The 10583-nt window shown below is 41.6% G+C and overlaps 1 pseudogene; it reads right to left on the bottom strand.

Annotated features, from left to right (window-relative positions):
• Positions 1–8666: 8666 nt before the first annotated feature.
• LOC132538204 (heat shock cognate 71 kDa protein-like) lies at positions 8667–10065 on the bottom strand (annotated as a pseudogene).
• Between the last annotated feature and the right edge of the window lie 518 nt (positions 10066–10583).

The raw sequence follows: 10583 nt of genomic DNA, 5'->3' as shown, positions 1-10583 counted from the left end.
CCAAATCTGGCCAGTCTCTATTTTTCAGCTTCTCATCAGATAAAATCCTTTCAACCAGTTTGGGAACTCAGTAGAATTAAGAGGAAATGGGCAGAGGAGGTGATTGAAAATGACTCCTCCCAGATCTTTCTTCACCTCACTTAGGTTCCTCTCTTAGGAGACTTATTCCAGTTTTCTTCCTACCTTGCCCATGTCTCTGCAAGTATAGTCCCTTATGGCTAGAGAAACAGCACAGGATTTGCATGCCTGCAGTTCCTTGTTAGAGCCCTGGTATCAGATAGAGCAGAGTGTCCCTCCATCTTTACACTCTGTCATTCATGAAATCAACTGAAAAATCCAGGGGTGGGGAGATTAAATAGTGGTTATGCAAACATTCTCATTCCAAGTTTTGAGATTCTGAGGTCCCAGGTTCAATCCCCTACACCACCATAAGCCAAAGCTGAGCAGTACTCTAGGAAAACAAGACAAAACAAAGCAAAACACAAAATCAAACAACACTAGACTGGAGAGACTGTGTAATAATTATGCAAAATACTTTCATACTGGAGACTGAGTGTCTTCAGTTCAATCCTTAGACCCACCATAAGCTAGAGACAGCGATGCTGTAGTAATCATCATCATCCAAATGTTGTGACTGGAGGAATATCTCAACTGGTAGAGCATCAAATTTACATGCTTGATCCCTAGTGTCACAGGTTCCACTGTGGTGCTCTGCCTTGTCTCTTTCTCTCTATCCCATGTGAAACTCTCTCATATGTAATAAACAAAACAAAGCAATCTTGAGCTGGGGAGACAGCATAATGGTTATGTAACAAGACTTTCATACCTGAGACACCAGAGGTCCCAGATTCAACCCCTAGCATCACCATATAAGCAAGGTACCTCTCTCTCTTTCTCATTAAAAGAAAATTAAATAGGGGCCAGGCAGTGGCACACCTGGTTAAGTACACACATTACAGTGTGCAAGGTCCCAAGTTCAAGCCCCTAGTCCCCGCTTGCAGGCAGGAAGCTTCATAAGTGGTGACGCTGGGCGACGCTGGGCTGCAGGTGTCTCTCTGGCTCTCTCTCTATTTCCTTCCTTCTCGATTTCTAGTTGTCTCTAGCCAATAAATAAATTAATAAATATAATTGAAAAAATAAAATAATAAATACTTTCTTTTTTATTGTCTTTATTTATTTATTGGATAGAGACAGTCAGAAATTGGGAGGAAGGGAGAGACAGAGAGGGAGAGAGACAGAAAGACACCTGCAACCCTGCTTTACCACTCGCAAAGCTTTCTCCCCTGCAGGTGGGGACCAGGGGCTCGAACCTGGGTCTTTGCGCTTTGCAACATGTGTGCTCAACCAGGTGCGCCATCATTCAGCCCCATAAATATTTTCTTAAAAAATAAATAAATAAAATATTTAAAAATATATCAAATGAATAAAACTAATCTTGAAAAAAATCATATCTTAAAATAGGTAAACAACATGGTCCCTTGGATCTTAACCACTGGTGACAGAGATTCACTCCTCTAGGACAGATACTGGTCCACTCTAACATCTGTGGGGGAGCTGTGATATCCCTGGTTAAACTCTTTTTTAAAAAAAATTTTTATAAAAAGTAAACATTGACTAAACCATAGGATAAGAGGGGTACAACTCCACACAATTCCCACCACCAGAACTCCGTATCCCATCCCCTCCCCTGATAGCTTTCCTATTTTTTAACCCTCTGGGAGTATGGACCCAAGGTCATTGTGGGATGCAGAAGGTGGAAGGTCTGGCTTCTGTAATTGCTTCCCCACTGAACATGGGTGTTAACAGGTCAATCCATACTCCCAGCCTGTCTCTCTCTTTCCCTAGTAGGGTGGGGCTCTGGGGAAGCAGAGCTCCAAGACACATTGGTGGGGTTGTCTGTCTAGGGAAGTCTGGCTGGCATCCTGCTAGCATCTGGAACCTGGTGGCTGAAAAGAGAGTTAACATACAAAGCCAAACAAACTGATCAATCATGAACCTAAAGGCTGTAATAGTGCAGATGAAGAGTTGGAGGATACTCCATTTTGTAGATAGCTAGTAGGCATATTTTGGTTATACTCCAAAGGGCCTGTGACTATACTAGTTTTGTTTTTGTTTTTTCCCTGAGCCTGAAATCTGATATGCAGGTGGATCCTAGTTATTATCTGGGGAGATGATGTCATGGCTGGAAAAAGGACCCGAAAGCTGGATCAGGGAAGACAGTAGCTCCCTAATATGGGAAAAGGATATAAATATTGTTGAGTGTAAACCCCATTGATTTGATTTGGTCTGGGGCCTAAATTCAGCTTAGGAGCCTATGTGACCACTGCATCCCTGTAGATCTGAGCTCACATTCTGTGGCCATGAGTAGGAATATTCCAAGCTGCCCCAATATCAGGACCCATCTTCCTCAGGTGTAGCATAGAGTATGTTGTCCAGCCTCCCTTTGGAGGATGGAACATTCTCTACCATTGTTGATCCAAGTTGAGGGCAAGGTCCTATGGGGCCCACAAAGGGGTCTATTCTGTTGTTCCTGATATAGATGACTGGTAACAATGGAGAGAGGCATTTATTTGAGGTCTAGGCCCATCATGTCTTTGGGAATCTCAGGACTCTCTGAATAGGGCCCCAGCTGATGGAGTGGCCTGATAGTGACTAAAGAGTCATCATTAAAGTATGCCAGTTTTGTGTGTGGGGGAGATAACATATTGGTTATGCAAACAGACTCTCATGCCTGAGGCTCCAAAGTCCCAGGTTCAATCCCCTCCGCACCACCATAAGCCAGAGCTGAGCAGTGCTCTGGTGTTTCTGTCTCTCTCTCCCTCTGCATCTCTCTCAAAAATAAAATAAGTAAAATATAAAAAAAAAAAAAGATTAAAAAAAGTATACCAGTTTCTTGCCCTTTTTCAGCTTTTGCCGTCCTTGCTTTGCTAAGTTTAGCTTTGGAGTGAGAGAACTGTAATAGGAAGTAGGTGAGGAGGGTATCTAAGTCTAATTAGATACTATTTCATTAGGAACTTTATACTGACTCACTGCAGACTATCATGTAGTTTTGCTTTCAGGTATATATTTTGCCCTAATTTATAGATACGTGTGAACGTATGCATTCTCTCATGGCACCTGGTCTATATCTAGGTTTTGGGACTTTGTTAGGAAGTGAACCACCTGGAGTGGAATTAGAGAATCCTGTGAAAGGAAAGTTCTCACAGGAGTAATGAGGCTGAAGGGTTGACTGACGTTCCATACCTGACATCTCTGGACACAGTCTGAAGTGAAGCATGCTGAGGTGGTACTCATTGTGTTGATTAGGTTGGGATCTGCGGATACTATATGACTTGGTGTGAATTGAGGGAAACATTCAGGAAAGTGAGCCCCACCCTAGAGGTTCCTGGACTGGGGGAAATATAGTCTCTATTGGGGAACTGGGAGGTTCCTGCTGTCTTAGGGTTAAGAAGACAATAGATAGTTATTGCTATAATCACATTATTTGGCAATTGGGTTAACTTTGAAGAATCCCTTTGTTAGGATTTTCTGTATCATACACGACATCACCATAGTTGATGTCCTTTGACATTATTTGTGTATAGCTGTGCCACTGGTTGCTTCTGTTCTCCCTGGTCTAGGCTTTTGAGCCTGGTTAAACTCTTTCGCATAAACATTATACTATCTTCCTATAACCTCCATGACTGGTTTTTTTTTTTTTTTTCAGATTTTATTTATTGGGGCTGATGTCTTTTGAATAAGCCCTTTACTATCTCCCTATATCTTTAGTTTTTGTTTTTCATTCTACCCTGTCTTCCATCCAGTACCCAATTCTTGACCCCTCTCCTTTGGACATAAGTATTTTTTTACTGCCAGGAGTTCACTGGGGCTTCATACTTCCACAATTAACACCTCTTCAGGCAAACTCTTTTTTTTTTTTTTTTAAGCTAGAAGGTTCAAGATAAAGATAGAAACAGGGAGACAGCAGACCAGGCACCATAGAAGTGCTCCATTGCTCCTGAACTTCCCCTTTTGCATGGTGCTCCCATGTGGTGCATGGGGCTCTGACCTGGTTCCTCGTGCTTGGTAAAGTGTCCAATCTGTTGGGTGGACTATCCCTCAGCCCTTCTTGGACACATTTTACCCCTGGTTCAACCCAATTCTGCCTGCTGCACACCTGCACCCAGCAGCTGAATATGGAGGAAAACACACAGTCATACTGGCTGGTGTCACTTCCTCAATATGCGCCCTCAGTGTGACCTGCAAATCAGAGCTTCCCCAGTTAGTTCACTTTTCCCAAATCTGAGACTGCAGTTTCATAAGGTAATGAAATTCTTCCTGCTTCAAGAGAATTATTTTTTAAGACTTTCTTTTTATTCATTTCCTTTTGTTGACCTTGTTTTATTGTTGTAGTTATTATTGTTGTTATTGTTATTCTTAGTGAAGATGTCGTCATTGTTGGATAGGACAGAGAGACATGGAGAGAGGAGGAGAAGACAGAGGGGAAGAGAAGACAGACACCTGCAAACCTGCTTCACCACCTGTGAAGCGACTTCCCTGCAGGTGGGGAGCCGGGGGCTTGAACTGGGATCCTTATGCCGGTCCTTGTGTTTTGTGCCACTTGCACTTAACCCACTGTGCTATCGCCCGACTCCCAAAATATTTATATATTTATTCCCTTTTGTTGCCCTTATTGTTTTATTGTTCTTGTTAACGTCGCCACTGTTGGACAGGACAGAGAGAAATGGAGAGAGAAGAAGAGAAAGACAGACACCTGCAGACCTGCCTCACGGCCTGTGAAGTGACTCCCCTGTAGGTGGGGAGCCGGGGGCTTGAACTGGGATCTCTAGGCGGTCCTTGGGCTTTGTACCACGTGTGCTTAACCCTCTGCGCTATGGCCCGACTTTCCATCAAGAGAATTCTATTCAAAGGAGAAGAAACTTTCAGAAGAGAACATTTACATGCCTCTCTATACTGCTCCCAACCCTTACCCCACCTATGTACTGAGGTCTCATTCCTTCTCACTACTCCAGAAATTCAACTCTTGACATCATTCCTCTTATCTCTCCTATGATAATTTTGCCTCTCTTTACTGAAGCATTACAAGATTAATCATAATGTAGATATAATAACATAATAAAATGCTGTGTTGGGGACTGGCAAGGTAACTGGCCTGGGAGCTAAAATTATATAGCTTTTTATCAAGATTTTTTTTCCTCTTTTTATTTGATAGGACAGAAAAACTGAAAAGGGAGGGGACATAGGAAGAGAGAAAGATAGACACCTGAAGGCCTGCATCACTGCTCATGAAATGTCCCCGCTGTAGGTGGGGAGTGGGGTCTCAAACCCAGGTCCTCATGCATGGTAACATGTGTACCACCGCCTGGCACACTGTGAAGAAATTAAAAGAAAAAATGTTTGCTATTCACATATGTAGTAAAAGTACAACATGCAGAATAGTGGCTACCCCTTGATGAAAGGGAAATTCTCTGATTGGAGGGGGACAAATGAGAAGCATCAGCAATAGAAAGAAATTATAAGACAAAGTCCAAAGCCTTATCACTGCACCACCTCCCGGACCATGCCAATTACCTTTAAAACAAAATTCTAAATCCTTATGATGGCTATGGCATCTACCTAGCTTTTTATTTCCCTAACTCCTTAAGTTTATCTCTCCTCATACTTCCCTGTTTACTTTGCTCCACCCATACTTTGCCTCCTTGATGTTCTTCTAGCTGCTTTCAAGGACAGAGGGTAAATAGTATAATGATTATGCAAAGGGACTCTCATGCCTGAGGCTCCAAAGGTTCAATCCCCCACACCACCATAAGCCAGAGTTGAGCAGCACTCTGATTAAAAAAATAAATAAATACAAGGAATCCGGAATCCGGCTATAGCGTAGTGGGTTAAGCGCATGTCGCACAAAGTGCGAGGACCGGCATAAGGATCCCAGTTCGAACCTCCGGCTCCCCACCTGCAGGGGAGTTGCTTCACAGGTGGTGAGGCAGGTCTGCAGGTGTCTATCTGTCTCTCCCCCCTTTATGTCTTCCCCTCCTCTCTCCATTTCTCTCTGTCCTATCCAACAACAATGACAACAATAATAACTACAACAATAAAACAACAAGGGCAACAAAAGGGAATAAATAAATAAATAATTCAATTCCTATCTCAGGACCTTTGCACATCTATTTTTCTTTTTTAAATTTTATTTATTGTGGTCCAGGAGGTGGCACAGTGGATAAGGCATTGGACTCTCCAGCATGAGGTCTTGTGTTCAATCCCCGGCAGCACATGTACCAGAGTGATGTCTGGTTCTTTCTCTCTCCTATCATTTCTCATGAATAAATAAAATCTTTAAAAAAATAAAGTAAATTTTATTTATTTATTTACTTTGAGTAGAGACAGAGAGAAATTGAGGAGAAGGGGAGGCCGATGGGGGGAGGGCTGCAATACTGTTTCACCATTCATGAATCTTACCCCTGCAGGTGGGAATGGGAGGCTTGAACCTGGATCCTTGTGCACTGCAATGTGTGCCTTCAACCAGATATTACACAACCTGACACTATGCATACTTCCAACAGCTGTCTGCATACCTGCTTTAATATTACTTACGTTTTTGCACAAAAGGAGGCTTTCACTTTTCATTTAAAGACAGTCCCACACACCCTCAGGCTATTTCTATTTCCCCATGTTCATAGCACCTGTCTTTTGTTGCTGTTTGCTTTTGTTCCTTTTTGTGTTCCCCTCTTTGATGTACTTATTTATCAGATACCACTTTATACAAAATTATACACACCCATATGTATTATTATTATAATTATTATTTTGGTGTTAGTGATCAAATCAAGGATCTCATAACTGTAAAGCATGCACTCTACCACTGAACCATATCCCTTCCCTAACCAAAATTACAACTTATTTATTTATTTATTTCCCTTAGTTCTCTACTACTCCTGGTTACATTTTCTAGCTAGAAAGACAGAGAGGTAAAGGAAGAGAGGAAAAGCAACTACAACACTACAACACAGAACCCTGCCCCCCAGTGAGGGCTGGGCTTGAACCTAGGGTATGTTTATGACAAAATAGGCACAGCTATCTTGCCAGCACCCAACATTTACTGATCTCTACCCTCAATTATTTTCACTTAGATATATGCTACAAAAGATCTAAAGCTTGCTTACCAGTCCCACCACCTTATTCCCAGAACCTAGCACAGTTGCTGGCTTTCTAAAGATTTATTCAAGGACTAAACACTAGTAGCTTGTGGCATTCTGTAAGGAGAAATTGAAACATTAAGCAGAGCATTTGGTGTTATGGTCAGAATTTATAGTTAGGGCTTGGTTAAAAGCAGTTTTTGTCATGAAATATTTCTTTTTTTTATTTCTTTATTGGGGAATTAATGTTTTACATTCAACAGTAAATACAATAGTTTGTACATGCATGACATTCCCCAGGAAATATTTCTTTTTTTAAAAATATATATTTTTAATTTTTATTTTATTTTTGAGAGAGATGAAGAGAGAGAGAAAGACACAGAGAGAAACACCAGAGCACTGCTCAGCTCTGGCTTATGGTGGCGTGGGAGACTGAACCTGGGACTGCGGAGCCTCAGGCATGAGAGTCTCTTTACATAACCATTATGCTATCTCCCCTCCACATCATGAAATATTTCACTGTGGAAAAGGCAGCCTTTAAGGGTAGCTATCCTAAACAAAATATTAGGAGCAAACAGAGGAGGAAATGATTTTGACATCAATTCCAGTGGAACTAAAAACCACAGAAACCACCAAAGCTAAACAGAAGGGAATATTTATTTAGCCTTTGGAAAGCTGGAATTTTTGTCTCCCGTGCTGATGATAAATGGCAGAGACTAAGTGCAGCATATGGTCCCATGTGGTGAGTATGGAACACAGGGGAATGTGAGGGTGTAAAAACTTCCAGCAAGCTTGATGCCTGCTGACAGGGTTGCATGGAAGCAACACAGGAACCCTGAGACTGAAAGCCTGGAATGAATAGCACTGCATGTAGAGTGGCTTTCCCTTTCTTATCTCTCCTGCCTTGTGTGACTTACTCCCCTGTGGTAAAGCTTTTCAATATCCACATGTCAAAATTATGGCCATCCTCCAAGACCCAACCCTTTTGGACTCCTTTTCACATTATCCAAACTAGAAATAAGCTCCCCTGCCATTTAGCACTTTCACCTTTTCATCTGGCCCTTTTGCTAACTATGATTTTTTTTCTTTTTAGTTAGGGATGGAGGCAGAGAGAGACAGAGAAAGCAACCACAGCACCAAAGCTTTCTTCAGTGCAATTGGGGCCAGGCTCAAACTTGGGTTGTGTTTAAAAAGCACACTATCGGGTAGGGGTAGATAGCATAATGGTTATGCAAAGAGACTCTCATGCCTGAGTCTCCAAATTCCCAGGTTCAATCCCCTGCACCACCATAAGCCAGAGCTGAGCAATGCTCTGGTTAAAAAAAAAAGCACATTATCAGGCAGAGGGTAGATAGCATAATGTTTATGCAAACAGACTCTTATGCCTGAGGCTTTGAAGTCCCAGCTTCAATCCCCCGTACCACCATAAACCAGAGCTGAATAGTGCTCTCGTAAAAAAAAAAAAGCACACTATCCAAGTGAGCTTTTCCACCAGCCCAACTATGAAAAAAAAATTATTATTACTGTTATTATTATTGCCAGATCATTGCTCAGTTTTGGCTTGTGGGTAGTTGTCTCAGACATAAAGGTCCTTCTGCATGACCATTATGCTATCTCCCCACTGTGACTTTTTAAATATATATTAATTTACTTATTGAGAGGAAGTAAAACATCATTCCTTCAAATGCTATGCCAGGAATTAAACTTGGGACCTCACATTTGCAAGTCTTATGTTCCACCAACTGTATCATCTCCTTAGCCAGCAGCAATGAGCTTTTTTTTTTTTTTTTAATTTAATAGTCTCCAAGCAGGGGAGATAGGGCCATTAGTAATACAACAGAATAAAAGAATTTCAGACCTGAAACACTAGTAGTTCCAAGTGCAATCCCTGACACCACCATAAACCAGAGCTGAGCAGTGCCCTGGTAATAAACAAATGATTAAATATATTTTTCCAATTTCAGTATCACTTTATGAAGGAAATATTGAGTCATATAATTATTGTCACAGGGTACATTTCCCCAAGTTATAAATGAATCAATAAATATATTTAACAGCTACTAACCCTCCTCAAATCTCCTCTATCCTTTCTCCCACTCTCTATTTCCCTCAATCAGTTCTATTGTTAACGTCGACTAGTTTCCTTTCTATATATTTCATATGAATGTCATTGGCATCAATATCAAAAGTGACCTCAGTCTGAGAAACATTACTAGTAGGTAGGCCTATGAGTTCCGACTTGCCAAGCAGGTTGTTATCCTCAGTCAGGACACACCCACCTTCACAAACCTGAATAAGCATGCCAGGCTGACTGAGAAAGCAGTGAAGGGCTGTGCCTGCTTGGTAGGAATGGCAGTACTGCACTTACTGAAGACAGATACAGTTTCATTGCCAAGGGAAAGAGAAATAACACTCAGCAACAGCAAATCTTCAATATTTTCTAATCTGTCTCCAAATAGAAGGGCTGCCTGGACAACTGCTCCATAAACTATAGTCTCATCAGGGTGGATGCTATTGTTTGTTTTCCATTGAAGAAGTCCTTCAAAAATTTCTGTGTCTTAAAGATATTGGTAGAACCACTCAGCAGACAAAATCATGAATCTGGGACTTAACAAGCTTGGCATCCCAAAGGGCTGTCTCTGCTAGGTGCTGCAGAACAAGTCAGCATTGGATCTTCAAACTAGACACAAGTAATTGAAGCTATAGAAGTCAATTTCTTTGTAGAGAGAATCAGTCTGAATATTGGACTGGGTGCTGGATGAAAGAGTATACTTAGCATTTCACAAGCAACACGAAAGCAACAGACAGCTCCCTCCCCACTGCAACCCTACCCTCACCCCCAAGCACTGCTTAGCTCTATCTTATGGTGGTGCTGGGAATTGAACCTGGGACATTTAGTGCCTCAGCCATGGAAGTCTTACTGCATAACCATTATGCTATTTCCCCAGCCCACAGAAAACATTCTTATTCTCATTGATGATGTCCTTATGTTAGCACTTGAACTCTTCAACAAAATGTCAGCCACTTAGTTATCAAAGCCCTCTCCACCCAAGTGGGAGTCTCCTGTTAAAGATTTAACCTGAAGGGGTTGGGTGGTGGCACATATATTACTATGTGCCAGGACCTGGGTTCAAGCCGCAGGGGGAAATCTTCACAAGTGGTGAAGCAATGCTGCAGGTGTCTCTCTGTCTCTCTTCTTCTCTGTCTTCCCCTTCTTTTCAATTTCTAGCTGTCTCTATCAAATAAATAAAGATAATAAAAAAAGTTTAGAAAGAAAATTCAGCAAAACTATATATGAAAAAATATTTGACGTCAAAAATACTATTTTCAATAGTGAGGATTAACTCATCAAGTGTGCCACCCCCAAGTCAAGGACCATCACATTTCTCAGCTTCTACCTTTTTGTCCAAGCCATAAGTAATAACAGCAGCAGTTTCTGTCATTGGTCCA

The sequence above is a fragment of the Erinaceus europaeus genome, chromosome 4 (assembly GCF_950295315.1).
Source record: "Erinaceus europaeus chromosome 4, mEriEur2.1, whole genome shotgun sequence".
In the NCBI taxonomy this organism is placed as follows: Eukaryota; Metazoa; Chordata; class Mammalia; order Eulipotyphla; family Erinaceidae; genus Erinaceus; species Erinaceus europaeus.
This window is presented reverse-complemented; position numbering and strand designations above follow the sequence as displayed.